The following is a 16,923-nucleotide window of genomic DNA, read 5'->3' as shown; positions in this document are numbered from 1 at the left end:
AATATCTTTTTAGATTTAACCCTTTAAAGATGGAAAAACTGTTTGCTGTCAATGTGTTATGGACACTTTAATGTTAAATAAATGTACAACCTTTGAAGATACAACAAAATCACGCTGAATTCAGAGAGGCGTCATTTTCTAGCAACGTGCCAAATGACAATGTGTCATGTGTATATACATATAACATTCTTGGACAGTTCTACAGGGTCAGAACTGCCCAGCCATTAGATCATAACTCTTAGATCTCTTTTTTTAGTGGGGCTAGGTATAGCCTTAGTGACCAGGGACATATCAGACCATGATAGATCTGTAAAGCTAGCTTGGCGTGGGGTGGGCCTGTAGTAATTATGTTACCGGTAAGGCTCTACCTCTCGTGGAAGTGGCACGAAACTCTAATTTCCCTGCAGAAATGTATGAGCATATAAATATATTTTTAAAACAAACCCCAATCTGAATGGTACAGTTGTGCTGCAGGTAGTGTCATTGCTACACAGCTCCAGGATTCACTCTCTGTGAGGAGTTTGATGTGTTCTCCCTGTGTCACTGTGGGTGTCCTCTGGGTGCTTAAGTTTCCTCCCACTGTTGGCAAGAAAATGTGTTGGTAGGTGGATTTGGCTCTGTAAAAATGTGTCCATAAGTGTATGTAAGTGACTGGCTGAGGATATAATGCTCTATGACTGACCCCCTGTCCAGGATGTATTCATGCATTCTCCCCAGTGGAGAAGGTCATGGATCCACTGTGACCCTGATCAGACATGGCTGCAAAATGTTGTGGTTACAAAAATGAATGAATGAAATAATAATATGATTTCCACTAGGTTTTTACTGTAAAAAAAAAAAAAAACTAAAAATTTCCTCAGTGATATATGTGTGCAGTGAATTGTCAGTATCCCCTTGGGGAAAATGATTCTCTGAACCCATCTATGATAGTGAGCACCCAAAACACTTGTGTGCTTTTTTTATTCACACATACTATACGCAGTGAGCACACACACTCAACCAGAGCAGTGGGCTGACAGCCATAGTGCCCGGGGAGTATTTGGGGGTTACTTGACTTGCTCAAGGGCACTTCAGTTGTGGATAAGAGTTGAACTGGCGACCCTCTGGTCTCATGCTCACCTCTGTAACCTTCAGGCCACAGCTGTCTTAGGTAAAGTATACTTGCCTTAAGTAAAGTATACACATAAATTCACATCAAGAACATCTGCCAAATCTTTCCAATAGAAGCCTGCATTTCTCAGCTGTATATGAACGATGTTTCATACTGGAGCAGCCTTCAGTGATGTAACAGCCGAGAAATGCAGCCTTCTAAGGCTGCGGCCTAGGCTTTGAGAAATGGCCAATGACTGACAGAGTTAATGCGCCGCACAACACTAATGGATTCTACTGAAGTTTCTGAAAGACTTCAAAATATTTGACTGAAGACCAAAAACTAGATTTTGCTCAAAGATGGCTGCCATTCTACAAACACTTTCAGAGACAGCGATGACAAGGCTGGAGACACTTGAATGATGTCACGTACTGCTGCCCTTGAAGCAGGTCTCAAATGTGACTTTCTCATGAGCCTGCATTTGCAACAAATCACTGAAGTAGTTATGAATTTTTTTTCCCCCAGTCACAGCAGCCCTGGTTCTAAACTGCTTTGGCAGTAAAGCATAATATGGGAAATGGTTTTAGTCATAAATTGAAATCCTTGTTTGTAAAGAACAACTAGCTTAACAGTTAATAAAGTTCAGTGCACTGCAACTACTGCAGTTCCCTATCATCACTGCGTTTTTGTTAGAAAATTGTATAGATTATTATTATTTTTCAACTCTTCACTACACAGGTAGACCTAAGCTTCATGTATGTTTGTATTTTGAGTGTCTCTTATCTGCACTTCTCCCTGCTGCTCTGGTTGGAAGTGTGCACGGCTGACGTTATTCTCAAAGCACACTGGGAGTTGTAGTTCTCGACTCAGCATCTTGGATTTGGGGATCCATACATGTTCCTGTTAAAAACATCCTGTACAATGCAGTAATTAATTTAGTAATGTTGTATTCCAAGTGTATTCAACTCAAAATACACAGTGACTCACTACATGAGAGTATTTGTAAATAAAATCCCTCTATTAGCGCTCTTAGCCAAAATGCTAGTCTAAGCTAATGTTAAGACACTCATTTAGGCCAGCTAGCATACTAAATTTCAGTTAGTTACAGATCGAACTAATGGAGATTAGTTGCCACTAGAAGCCATAATATGTTATTATTCATTTATTATTAACATTTATTTTATTTATATTTGCATTTCTTTATTCATATTATTATTTTTTGTAATATTTCATTTACTGTGAATATGTATTTGTATTATAAATGTGCCTGTATGTTTGCAAAATAAAGAGATTATGGGAGAAATAAAAAGTGCCTTCTGTTGCTTGTGTACATCATGATGTTGGACTTGCTAATAAAAATATTTTTATAAGAAAACAGAGACAAATGAAAGAAAACAGAAAACACACTGAGACTCATCATGGGTCCCACAAAACAACAGACTACTGACTGGCGCTGTAACACCTTTGAAAGTGTTGTAGCATCTCTAAAGGTGTCACCTCTAGAAAATTTAACCCAGACTTCTAGGTGAAAATAAGCGAGTGCATCATCCACAAGGCATTAACAGCAATTTTCTAGTATTTATTTTATTCTGCCATTTGTGTTTGTTTGGTGAATTCAACAAATTGGGGGAAAATAAATAAACAACAAAAATAAATAAAAACCTAAAATGTGGCAATTGCATTTTATATATGTAGAGGACTTTTCACAGCTGGTGTTGTCAAAAAAAGATCTTTACACAGTTCGGGGTCCAAGCCCTGGATGAGCATTATTGATAAGACAGTGGCAAGAAAAACTCCCTCAGAACATGAGGAAGAAAGAAAGAACCCAACCTAGGCTCAAAAAGAGAACCCATCCTCCTCTGGTTGACAATGAAGCAAAGCAAACAAAGAGCAGTTTGTAAACAAGCAGAGTATGAATGAATGAAAATATAGATATAATGAGTGTACAGTAGTCTGTAATGTCATGTTAAGAGCTGTGTAAATAAAATATAGTGTGAGGCAGATAAACAATGAACAATTCTACTTATAGTAAAAGCCAGGCCTCATCAGCCAGCTGGTGGGTGATAAGAGGAGATGCACTGGCACATGAAAATGGCTCCATAAGAGATGAGCAGGAATCCATAAATCTTAGGCTTAGTCTTTGAGAAGCAAATATGTGGACAGGTTCACCACTGTCAAAGACCGCGCATGAAAATAGAGCAACAATTCAAGATATGCGGAATGAATATTACACTCTCAGAACATCAGCAAATGTTGTAACTTGGTCCGTATTCACTGCTGTAACTGTATAACATCATCCTGGAACACTTTATACATTAGATTTTAGAAAGGTACAGTGAAGGTTTGTATTCAGCTTCAGGAGCTTTAGTTATATCAGGTGCTGAGAAACACCAGACCAACTCATCCCAAATGTAGTGGCCATGGATGGTGCATAATCAAATCAGAGAATGCATTACCACAGCACCAAAGCCCAATGTCTGGAGGCTTTTTTGATGACTCTAGCCAATGCTTCCCATTGAGAATAGTGACATTAGGCCCAGGTATTGTTGCTGCAGAGTGCTCTTTCACAACTGCACACAACTTAACATGTATCTCCAAAATGGATGAATGCTGAATTAGCTGAATTCACTCGTAATAAGAGGTGTGTACCTCTCTTCTGCAGATAATCACCTCCATCATAGTTTTAAAGCCTGGCCCATCACAACAAGCCATCCTGACTTTCTGCGCATCCCTCCTTCCACCTTTCATTAAAGCTAATTCTTCCCAGTGGAGTGAACAGAGCCGTTTTATCAGTGATGTTGATCATTTTTACCCCCTCTCTCTTTTCCAAACCTAATCATGTTTTCATTTTGAGGATTTGCTCGGCTAGCCTCAGCCCTAATGGTGCTTGCCTCTAACCTGTCTTCTCTTGCATGATAAATCTCATAAGCGCCCCAGGGGGCTCCCCCTTCCCCCCCTCAAAACACAGACTAATCAAAATTATTTATGAGTTACCAAGAGCTATTACTTAAACAGTAGGTTGCTCCAAGACGATGTCACGTCAGGCTAATGCCTGTATCAATCTCACAGTAATGCAGTCATTAGGATAAGAGAGCAAGTTACGACTGAGCCTCAAAGTGGCTCAACAGGTGTGAGCCAGCTCAAGGCGAAGCAAGTCTAGTGGCAAATTACTCTTAATTCCTTCGGACTCTTGTCCTGATAGATTCGCAAGCATCTTCAGCGCCGGGGAATCAATAAAGCCGCCGCCATTCTGTTGAGTAAGGAAAGTACTCTTAACAAGGGCAGTAAAATGTAACTTTGCAGATTAAAAGGAATTACAAAACCTCTGACAGCATGACAAATTGCTCAAGATTATCACTACATCAAGAGGAAATCTGTGAAGAAGTGGACAGGAGCTGGAAATACTGTGGTTTGATCCTTGTGTATATACTGTACATTGCTCCAATCTAACTAAAATCTCCAAAAACTTTAGACTCAGATTCAATATTTATGACCATAGCAACATGTTTGTTAAGAATGTGATTGAACAAACAACACATACACATTCATTCATTTCATTTTCTGCAATTGTTTCAGCCAGTTCAGGGTTGTGGTGGGTCCAGATGGGGCACCAGTCCACGTTTAACATTCATTTTGATGTGCTATAAAATATTGAGGGCCTTTCAGTGGTTGGAATGAACTACACTGACCATTCAACTTATTCCAATCAGGTGTAGGACATGTCTATTTTACTGGTTTAAATAGTTTATTGAATAGCTGTTATTTTTGGAAGAATTAAAACATAGAAGTACAAGGTTGTATTCTAAAAGCACCAATACATGTGTTCACTAATAAAGTATATCACCACTATCAATAGTCAGCACTGTCACAGCCCTAGGGTCCAGTGGTGGCTTGCTTTACATTCCCCCACCCAACACATTGCACTGACCAATTCTTGCATATTACAAACTCAGCGACCCCATTATGTCAGTTTCTGTGGTTTACTGCATTGTAGCAGAGCTCTTGTTACCTCTAGACACACATATTTTTCATTATTCACACTTACAGTTGACTAGGGCAGGTCTAGCAGAGCAGAAAGTGACTTGTGGTAAAGTTGGTATCCTACAACTTGGTCCCTGAGCTCTTCTGTATTCATGATACAGCCCATAGGTTAATGTTTAACATTTCAAAGTGCAGAGCACAGGCTTTAAGAAGGACTCACATCAGTCTTCAGCTGCTGTCAGCATCATACGCCAGCAATGCTCATTACTGTCACACTCAGTGTAACTGCCAAAGACTTTTCAATTCTGCAGTAGATTTAACGGTAACAAGTTATTGTTGTCAGTTATGTCAGAAAAAGTGAGTCAGTGCTCTTATTGAGATTGAAACCTACACTATTTGTCCAAAGAACTGTAGACATCTAGTTCATAAATTTAGCTACTTTAAAGGCACCATAGACAATTCTGGAGAATCACTGTTCTCACAGCAAAATAAAATCCCCCTCCTGTTTGTGTTTATTCAAAAGCTCTGCAACTACGGCATGTTTGAGTAAGAAACTGACTGTAGCTTTTTCGCATTTTAACTTATCTGTAAGTTTTTATCCACTGTTTGAATTACTACAGAAACACATTTGTAACTCGAGCTGATTACATTTGAAGCACTTTTGGTCTATGTTTATTTAAATGCAGTTAGTGCTGAATTTAGAGTCAGTCCTTCCTTAAATGATGTAACAGCAAAAGTAAGCAGGTATTACCGACCTATTGAGTAGCATCCTCATCTTTTTTCATGCTTATCAAAATTCTGAGGTCTCACCACTGCCCAAACACTTTAAGATGCGTAGGCAATGAAGGGAGGGAGCTCCTGAGCCATTATAGACTGAGATACTTAGTTTACCGAGCCAAGTCTGCATGTATAGTATTACACGTTCTCCTTTAGAATAAGAGTCCCTTCAGAAAGAGGAAAAAAATATATGCTTTTCTACTCAACTTAAAAACCTTAAATATACAAGTACAGATTTTGTTTCATGGAGTGGCTATACCACATTCATTTAGATAAAATTCCATGATCATGTTACCAGGCAACATCACTCACTGTTTTGGACTACACTGTGTGGAGGAAGAATAGTTTATTGTGTTTTTCTTTGTTTGTTTGTTTTATAAATAAATGCATCTTTGAATTGAACATCAACAATATTTTAGATTGAACTACATCAATATTTTTATAAAACCAATAAGTCATAAGAGACAGTATTAATGTGTTAATTCTCCCAGTGAAGGAAGTTTTAGGCACTCAGCTTTGCATTGTGCCAAAAACACACTTCCCCATGATTGAAATGCAGTAACTTATGACCACCCATAGCTTATTGCTTTATAAAACTGTGAGTTGTCGCTAGAATTATTTTAGCCACATGTAAATTTCATTCTTTATTAGCACAAATGAACAAAATGTCACTGACATGTGGGTGCACTAACATGTATATTACAATGTTTGCCATTATACTGACTTGAAGTCCCTCCAAATGGACTATGGAGCAGTGAAACTCCATTCCAGTATCTTTGGGATGGGTTAAAATGATGTGTTTACTCCTCCAAAATCAATAACTGGCTTCATATCTGGTATGCAGGTCTGTCCTCACATTAATGTTCACACAGCTAATGTAAAGACTTCCCAGAGGGGTAGGAGCTGTTACTGCAGCAAAAAGGGGCAAATGAATACTTTAAATTCAGAAGAGATATTGAAAGAGCAGGTGTCTAAAAACTTTTGGGCTGCTGAAGGGGATGTTCAAGATCTTTGTGCTTATGTCTAGATGTAAACAGCATTTAGATCGTCCACTTTCTCTCTCTCTATCCCTTTCTCATTTATATCTAATGTCGGTTGACCCATAAGAGCTGGTGTGCTCAGCTTGTTTTACCATGAATTAATATTGAACCAAATCCCAACTGCCCACAGTGGGATTTTTAGGGCCTCCAAATATTGTGAGACTGGCACTTTATCACTGGGCGCAGAGGCATCCATCTTGCTGAGTCTGCACTTAATCTCCGTTGAGACTTATATGAAGGAGAATAAACAGAAGCAGATTCTAACTGCTGCACACACACACACACACACACACACACACACAGTCCTAAAGCACTGCAATGGCCAGGTGTGATACATCTACTGCTGGCAGCTGTGAATATTTCATAAATATTTCCCAATATACTGTATATCTCCTGCAATAAGTGACAATACAGTAACTGCTGGGATATAAAAGAGACTTTGTTTCCTCAGTATCATAACATTAAATGCAATCGCATTACAAATGAAAGGTTTGTATCCCTCCAACATCACCTTTGCTCTTCTGAGAAGGCTCCCAACTTGTATTGACATTAGAGAGTTTTGTGGACAGGTATAGAAGCTGAATGATTACTTCTGGGTCACAAAGCCCAGTGCCAAAGGCACTGGATTGTGATGCATCACCCCACAGCTGGTTCACAGTCCAATATGGGGGGTTTCTACCCCTCTAGCCTGCTGTTGGCATTGGACATGGTGACCTTAGGGTTATGTGCAGGTGATTCTTTTCTATAGAAAAATTATACAAAGGTTAATTTATTAGTTATACAGGATGTCTATATTCTATTCTATTCTATTCTATTCTATTCTATTCTCTTTGACTGCAACAAGAGGTAGCATTCACACCCAGATAGCATTTAATAATTCAGCAGATCATCTCTACTCTAGAGGTTTCAGTACATTTTTTTTACATTCAAGGAAGAAAGAAAATAACTATAATAAAAGAAAGCCTGTGTGCACTCGTTCTGCATTTCTGTCTCTCCATCTCTCTCCTACACCATCCCTCCCACCCTCGCGCTTTCCCTGCTTTGTCACATATTTAGTGGCGGCTCCCTCTGGATGTCATTCATTTTTTCAATAGCGGGTGGGCAGACGGCTGTGAGCGAGGCAGACAGCCTTGGAGTCGCGAGGCCAAGGCCAGTGTCACTCTTTCACACCCCCAGACGGCTCTCAGCAACCAGACGAGCGTTCTGAAGCTCCCAGGCCTTGAAAAGAAATTCATTCAGCCTCAGCCTGGACAGCCTTCTGAAGGAGTTCCTGCACATCTCGCTGTTCACCGCAATTTTTAAAGCCACCTTTATCAAATTGTCAAGTTCATTTCTTCTTCTGGGCACATTCCATACGGCTAGTGGTTAACAGAGTGTTAAAGTTGCCAGGGTGAGCCACAACGGAAGACTAAACGTCAAGCGGCATTGAAGGACAGAGAAGAAAAGCACTCCAGACAGGGAACAAGACACCCCGTGCAAACAGCTGGAAGACGACTGTGGCCCATCTGACACCTTCGGGAACGTCACTGACGTCTCCGTACTGTAGTCGACTAAAGCGGCTCCAAAAAGGCCATTTTCACCCATCAGCTACTGTGTGTCACAAAATGAGGGATTTGTCCTCTCATATCTCTGCTTGGCTTCTTGCTATTTCTGCTTTAACAGGCTTTACCGAAATGCTGCATTGCCCCCATAAAGGTCAGGTAAGGTTCACTGACCATTCCCCCCTTGGAATAATGACATTTTGATTCCCTGCCATCCCTGTGGCAGTGGAAAAAACTTTACTTTGATAATAAAAAATGAGAAAAAGAAACAGCACCATTCAAACATGAAGGAGGTGAAGACACATGTCACGCCTTCGTCCTGTCTGTCTGTTGTCCCCGCCATGTGCTTTATTCGCACATGGCTATGTTTTGTTTATATCCTTGTCTCCGCCCTCGTCCCGCCTCCTCGTCCGTGTCATGTGTCAGCCCGTCCTCGTTATCTGTCCAGGTGTGTCTCGTTTATGTCTGTATTTAAGCCCTCTTGTGTCACGTCCTGTTTGTCGTACATTTCTCATTTCACCTTTGTTCAGTCGTGTTGGTTCACCTTTTTCATGTCGGTCGTGTTTTCTTGTCTGTCCGTCTGTCTCCTCAGCTTCTCCCCGTCTCTTTTCCTTTATCGTTGTTTTCGCTGTTTGTCCGTCTGTCACGCTTACCCTGTCTAGTTCACCGTGTTTTATTTAGCTTGCTTTGCTCCGTTTGTTTTCGTTCTGTTTTAGTCTCGTTGTGTTGTTACATCCGTTATTAAATATACTGTGTTTTAGCGAGTGCGTCCGCCTCATTCAATCCGCCCCTCGCTCCTGACAGAATGTACGACCACCAGGACGCAGCTAGCACAGAAAATATGTTCGACAGGGCTGCGATATGGAGTAGCCGGCTCCGGCAGATACACGCCAGCGTTAATCAACGCCTACAGGAGGAGGCAGCTCGTGAATCGAGTGATTACGTCAGCGCGAGTCGTAAGAGCCGGCGGAAGAAGCGTGCTGGAGTTCCCCCCTCGCTGGAGGATTACCCCCTCAGGTCCGGGGAAATTTTTGGGGGGGCGTTAAGGGTAGGGGCTGTTAGCCTCACCTCCGGAGCTCTGAGGTCTGAGGCTAACAGGGGCGCACCTCGAGGTGATCTAATGGGTGCGCCTGTGAAACCCCCTAAACCCTTTACAGCTCCAGCGCGAGCCCGGCGAGCAGCACAAGCCCCTGTCTTCGTTAACGCGGCGCCTCCTGCCGCGCCTGTCTTCGTTAACGCGGCACCTCCTGCCGCGCCAGTCTTCGTTAACACGGCGCCTCCAGCCGCGCCTGTCCTCGAGAGCGCGGCGCGCGCCTCTCCTGTCTTCGTGAGCGCGAAGCGCGCCTCTCCTGTCTTCGTGGACGACGTCGCTGCAGGCTCCCCTGCCTCCGAGGACGACGTCGCTGCAGGCTCCCCTGCCTCCGAGGACGACGTCGCTGCAGGCTCCCCTGCCTCCGAGGACGACGTCGCTGCAGGCTCCCCTGCCTCCGAGGACGACGTCGCTGCAGGCTCCCCTGCCTCCGAGGACGACGTCGCTGCAGGTTCCCCTGCCTCCGAGGACGACGTCGCTGCAGGCTCCCCTGCCTCCGAGGACGACGTCGCTGCAGGTTCCCCTGCCTCCGAGGACGACGTCGCTGCAGGTTCCCCTGCCTCCGAGGACGACGTCGCTGCAGGTTCCCCTGTCTCGGTGATGGCGGCACCCGCCGCTCCTGTCTCGGTGATGGCGGCACCCGCCGCTCCTGTCTCGGTGATGGCGGCACCCGCCGCTCCAGTGTCCGTGATGGCGGCACCCGCCGCTCCAGTGTCCGTGATGGCGGCACCCGCCGCTCCAGTGTCCGTGATGGCGGCTCCCGCCGCTCCAGTGTCCGTGATGGCGGCACCCGCCGCTCCAGTGTCCGTGATGGCGGCACCCGCCGCTCCAGTGTCCGTGATGGCGGCACCCGCCGCTCCTGTCTCGGTGATGGCGGCACCCGCCGCTCCTGTCTCGGTGATGGCGGCACCCGCCGCTCCTGTCTCGGTGATGGCGGCACCCGCCGCTCCAGTGTCCGTGATGGCGGCACCCGCCGCTCCAGTGTCCGTGATGGCGGCACCCGCCGCTCCAGTGTCCGTGATGGCGGCACCCGCCGCTCCTGTCCCCGTGACTGTGGCTACGGCCGCTCCTGTCCCCGTGACTGTGGCTACGGCCGCTCCTGTCCCCGTGACTGTGGCTACGGCCGCTCCTGTGACTGTGGCTACGGCCTCCCCTGTCCCCGTGACTGTGGCTACGGCCTCTCCTGTCCATGTCCGTAGGTCGGCCCGAAGGACTTCAGGGCCGATCCCCAGAACTTTGCCCAGGCTGGTTCCTCAGACTGCCCAACAGACATTAGCCAGTCCTGGGCACTCCCCTGTTGTATTGGTTCCCTTGTCAGTCCCTGTCCTGGTTCCCGTCTCTGTCCTTGTCTCTGTACCCGTGTCTGCCTTTGTCTCTGTCCCTGTCCCGGTCACTGTGTTTGTGTCAGTCCCCGTAAACGTCTTGGTCCCTGTTCCCCTACCGAGTCCTGTCCAGTCCCCTGTCAGCCCTGTCCAGTCTATGTTTCAACCCTCAGTCTCGTCACATGTCCAGTCCCCTGTTAGTCCTGTCCAGTCTCTGTTTCAGACCCCTGTCCAGTCCCCGTTCCAACCCTCTGTCCGGTCTCAGGTTCAGTCCCCTGTTAGTCATGTCCAGTCTCCGTATCCGTCTAGTGTCATGTCACCTGTCCTGTCTTCTGTCCAGTCACATACCCCTGTCCAGTCTAATGTTCCTATCCTGTCCAGTGTCTTGTCACCAGTCTCTGCTCCTGTCCAGTCCCAGCACCAAGTTCTATCATCTGTCCCGTCTTCTGTCATGTCCAATGTAAAAAACCCTGTCAAGTACCATGTGTCCACTCCTGTCCTGTCCAGTCCGTTCTCGTCTCTTGCTGCCCCCCTTTGTCAGTCTCCTGTCATGTCCCATGTCCCGTCTCGTATATTCGGTCCTGTCGTGTCCCCAGCTCCTGTGTCTGTTCCCGTCCTGTCCTGAGTCCTGTCTTGTTTTCCGTGCCCTCTCCAGTGCCAGCTCCTGGGGGGTTTAGGAGTACGCGCCCGGGAGTTGCGCGTTCTTGGGGGGGGCATCTGTCACGCCTTCGTCCTGTCTGTCTGTTGTCCCCGCCATGTGCTTTATTCGCACATGGCTATGTTTTGTTTATATCCTTGTCTCCGCCCTCGTCCCGCCTCCTCGTCCGTGTCATGTGTCAGCCCGTCCTCGTTATCTGTCCAGGTGTGTCTCGTTTATGTCTGTATTTAAGCCCTCTTGTGTCACGTCCTGTTTGTCGTACATTTCTCATTTCACCTTTGTTCAGTCGTGTTGGTTCACCTTTTTCATGTCGGTCGTGTTTTCTTGTCTGTCCGTCTGTCTCCTCAGCTTCTCCCCGTCTCTTTTCCTTTATCGTTGTTTTCGCTGTTTGTCCGTCTGTCACGCTTACCCTGTCTAGTTCACCGTGTTTTATTTAGCTTGCTTTGCTCCGTTTGTTTTCGTTCTGTTTTAGTCTCGTTGTGTTGTTACATCCGTTATTAAATATACTGTGTTTTAGCGAGTGCGTCCGCCTCATTCAATCCGCCCCTCGCTCCTGACAACACACCAAAGCCCTATGACCATGAGCAAGCCCCACAAGCCATCCATGCCATTTGCAGACTTTTAATTTTCACACGGCAAGTGAGAATATAATTTTCTATTCAATATATCTAACAGTTCTTATTATCGCAGAGATATTCAGTATCCTTCTGGATGTATCTCTTGTTCACTTGGTAGACAGTGTTTATAGTTCAAAGAAATGCTTGAAATTAGCAAAAAGATCTGCCCAATGAAATAAAACATTCCATAACCTGAAATTGCGGAAGTAAACCAATATCTCACTATAGCAAGAATCTATGTAAGTTTTTATCCACTGGTAGCTAAATAAAAAATGATAGAAAACCAATATTCAGAGCACAGGAGCTGGGGATCTTGGGTTGCCGTGGCCATGATTGACCCAAACAATTTGTTGGTGGCAGTCATTTAAAATGTTGCTTCACTTCGTCATGACCCATTTGCATAAAGGTGAGAAAATCTCAACTCATTTTGTCACTCTATCACAGTGTCGCTTGCTACGTCGCTTAAGTGCACCTACAAATGACTTATTCCCGTAGCATATGACTGGTCTCTTGTCACTCTGTCAACTGTTGGTGTAAACACAGTTAGACTTAAGTGCCTTTTACACATGCATGGTAACCCACAACTTCTCCGGACATTGCCCAGAGGAGCTGTATGTGTGAACACAAATGTCTGCAACCATTGTACCAAACATTACCTTGAGTATATCCTGCCAGCCCCCTAGTACAAATCTGGATAAAGTCTGATTGAGGGCATATATATCTGTATCTGATCCTTTTTCATTTTTTTTATGGTTTGGTTTATTGCTGTGGTAAGGTTTAGGCTTGGAGGTTTAGGTTTGGCTTAGAGCTATAATAAGTTACAATATAATTAATTTTTAATGGCAATAATGGAGAGAATAAATTTATGGATGTGTACTGCACAGGGTTATAGTTATTGGTAGGAGCATTTTAAGGCTGATGTTTTATGCTGGGTATTGTCAGGATCATGGGGCGGCCTGACGGAGGCGGACGCACACGCTAAAACACAGTGAACTTTATTTACAAAAAGAATAACAAAACAGAGAGACTTCGATAAAAAGATAACAAACTGAGAGCTAACAGAGACATGGACAAAAGGATCTAAGCGAACTAAACTTGGACACAGAGAGCTAAACAGACTAAACATAAACACAGAGTGCTAAACAGCGCTAATGGGACAGACAGACTAGAGAGCTAACAAACTAACACAGGACAGAGAGCTAAACAGACTAAAGAGGAATACAGACAAACTAGAGATACGGACAGACAGAAGGGAGCAAAACAACAATGACAGTGGAAACGAGAAACAGCAGAGACAGACAGACTCATCCTAAACACGAAGAGCTAAAGCAAACAGGACAGACAGACTAGAGGTCTAAACAACACGACATGGGAAATGAAATGAGAAACAACATAACTAGGAAGTAAAACAACAACATGACACAATGGAGACAGACAGACCGGACTGAGCGAGATAACAATGCAACTATGGAAGCAACACAAATGACCGACAAGAGGAAGTGAGACAAGGGGACTTAAATACATAACACAGAAAAGACAGACCTGGAACAGATAACGAGGTTGAGGAAGAAAGGCGGGACATGGGCGGAGACATGGACAATAACAAACAGAGTCATGTGCTAAGAGAGCACATGGCGGGGAAAACAGACATGACAAGATGAGGGCATGACAGGTATCATGTGTGAATTAACAAAAAAGTGAACTTTATTTTGCATACATTGTTCAAAACCCTGGGAATGGACTTGTAGTTAAGTATGAATCACCTTGAGACCAATCTGCTTATGTTTTCAAAATATTTCTCATAATGTAGTATTATACACTAGACTTCATATGCTTCCACTCGCTAAAAAATCACTTTTTGCTGTGCATTCCTTTAGTACAGCTTCTAATTAATGTAACTGAGACTCATTTTTATTTTACATTTGTCCAATAGTAGCGTCTGAAGTAACTTGCATTAGCCACCTACAGGGCCACTTCCCTCCGGAGAAGCTCAGGGTTAAGTGCCTCGCTCAAGGCCATGGCAGCAGCAGCCTTCAGCAGGGACTGGAGCAGCTGACCTCCTGAACCACAGACAAGGTCTTAGACTCAGCTGAGCTGAGCAGTACCAGCAGTCATTAAGGAGTAATGATGCTCATAATCCTGCTCATAATGGAGAAGTTTCAACACCAGTATATCAGTGCTTACAGTGGCATTCATATTTCCCTGAATGCTCCAGTTACAGTGAGTACAGGTTACAACAGGATTGGATTCAAATTTTCAGGTAGTTTTTGGAACGCAGGAATGCCCACCAAAAAGATAAATATGGATGCCACAAAGTTGATCATTGCTATATGGATGAACAAATAAAATTTAAAACTTTCACTCTGAATTTTACAAAGTGGTAATTCTAGAAACACGTGGAAATAATATTTTAAAATTAATTTTTTCCAAAAAAACAAAAAAGGATAAACTATATTTTTAGACATCCTGGGAATGGTGTTTTAATTCATTATGTATGTTGAGACCAGGCTATCTCACTGAAATTTCAACTAACACAGTGACATTAAACCAGTTCTCAGTCTTGGTCCTCGTGGGCCACCGTCTTGCATGTTGTAGTTTTCTCCTCACTCCATCACAACCACTTTAACTCCAGAAAGGTTGTTAATTAGCTCATTACTTGCACCAGGTGTGCTGAGAGCAGGGGAATCTCTAATATGTGCAAAGCAGTGACCCACCAGCACCAGGACTGAGAATTACAATGCTGTTCAACATGCTTGGAGGAGAACACTAACAGCCCAAATCTGTTATAAATATCAAACACCTGCATTCAAATTAATATGCTCCATTCTTGCAAGAAAAAAAGTCCAAAACAGAATGTAAATCTAATGAAATATAATTGTATAACTTAAAATACAGTTATATATGTTATTACTATGTAACTACAATTAAATAGTGAAATAAATCAAGTAACTGTCAACTTTCATGATTACAAGGCCAGATCAACCAACTTCCAAAAAGAACCATGCATGTACCATGAGTTTCCTCTGGAAGTATTCATTAATACTCACACCCCTTACTCACTGTCATTAAACACATCCAAGTAAATTATTTTCTAATATATTTTAATTTTATTTAGAAATATTCATAAGTGGCATTATTCCAAAGCTGGAGTACAAAAACAGGGGTGCAGCCCCTAATGATGAAGACTGAGCCAGGAGAGTGTAATTTACTGCATTAAAAACAGAACCACTGAGGGGAACCAAGTGTCAAGTGGGGAGCCCATCCTCCTCTAGGGCCTCTGGTATCTGAACCAAACCTGAGACGGAATAGTGTTTTTAAAAATCTGTTAAACATAGAACCTGTATTTCTGCACCATGATTAAAATTATATGTTGTCATTGTTCGAAGAAAAAACATTTCATTTCATAACAGTTTCATCTAATCATATAAATTTTCATTTTTTTATCATCTACTCTGAAATATTTACAGTAGAGAGAAATGGTCCAGAATACATTGGAATTAAATCTTTTTCAATTTAATTGCATTAAAACTCAAAAACATATCATTTTCATCTCTAAAGTTCCCATCAATTGTTTGTTTATTTTTTTTGTATCAGTATGCTGTAAAAGTAAGGCAAGTCTAGCTTATAGTTTGTAATTCCAATATGAATTATGAATTTTAAATAATATGTCACACCAAACAGGACTGAACATTAACCATATTGTGTAACCATATTGTGTAATGTTCAATTTATATATTTATAGCTATGTTTATACTGCTTTATGCATGCATGATATCATTTGACAGATTTCCCATCTTTAAAGTGTTCACAAATTAATTTGGTCAGATATTAATATTTAAAGTCACACTTAAGGCATCTTTGGTTGGTCAACAAAATAGTTCACATTAAGCTGATGTAAAAATGCTTATATTGTCATTGTATAACATTTAACTCATTCAATCTCAATGGCCCCTCAGTCCTTTGTGGTCCGGAGGCTGAAAGTTAAAGGCCTTCACCTCTAGGGGCAGTGTCATATGATAAGAAGAGTCATAGCATGAGGGTGGGAACTAGCAATATTAAATTGGCGGGAAGGAGTTGTGTAAATATTATGTAAAACAAAAAAATAAACAAATACCGTACTTTATTTTGAGTTCAGTAAAATGCTGTGAATTGTGTTGAATACAATGCAGTACTGTACATTGGTATTTCTATACTGGTAGCTAAGCAGATATTCAGTGACCTAAATATGAAGGAGCCTCTGTACTAACCCCATTTTAAACATAGGTGCCCAAAGTGTGGACCTGCTCTATTGAAGATCCACTCGTTCATTCAGAGACTACAATAAAATGTGATTCATCATCTCATGTGAAAAGCATTTTTCATGAAAAAAAATAAATAAATAAATAACAATAATTTTCATAATTCTGCTAATTTTGATTGTAAAAAGTACTTTGACTGTACTTTTTTGATTGCATAGCATTCATTTAAAATTTCAAGTAGACTGTATAAGAAAGACTTCTTTCAAAATGTTCAAAAATAGATCTACAATTCCTGGCTGGCAAATGTGGGAAAGCGAATTAACACTTTGTCTTATGAGTGAACATCTAGAGCTGTGTGTTATCACCAAATTTTCCCTTTATCTGACTGTTCTCTGCACATCTGCAACAAAACACATCTGTCATACTAAAACAGTAAAGCAGGTTTAGCTGAGACTTCTGAAATGGCATTCACAAGCAACTAGATCAATGGTCTTTGCATAGAGTAATAGTTCCCCCTGACTTTCATTATTCGCAAAATGTGATAGAAAACAACACTAAACTGTGTAATT

The sequence above is a fragment of the Hoplias malabaricus genome, chromosome X2, assembly GCF_029633855.1.
Source record: "Hoplias malabaricus isolate fHopMal1 chromosome X2, fHopMal1.hap1, whole genome shotgun sequence".
NCBI classification, from domain to species: Eukaryota; Metazoa; Chordata; class Actinopteri; order Characiformes; family Erythrinidae; genus Hoplias; species Hoplias malabaricus.
Note: the sequence above shows the minus strand (reverse complement) of the source record.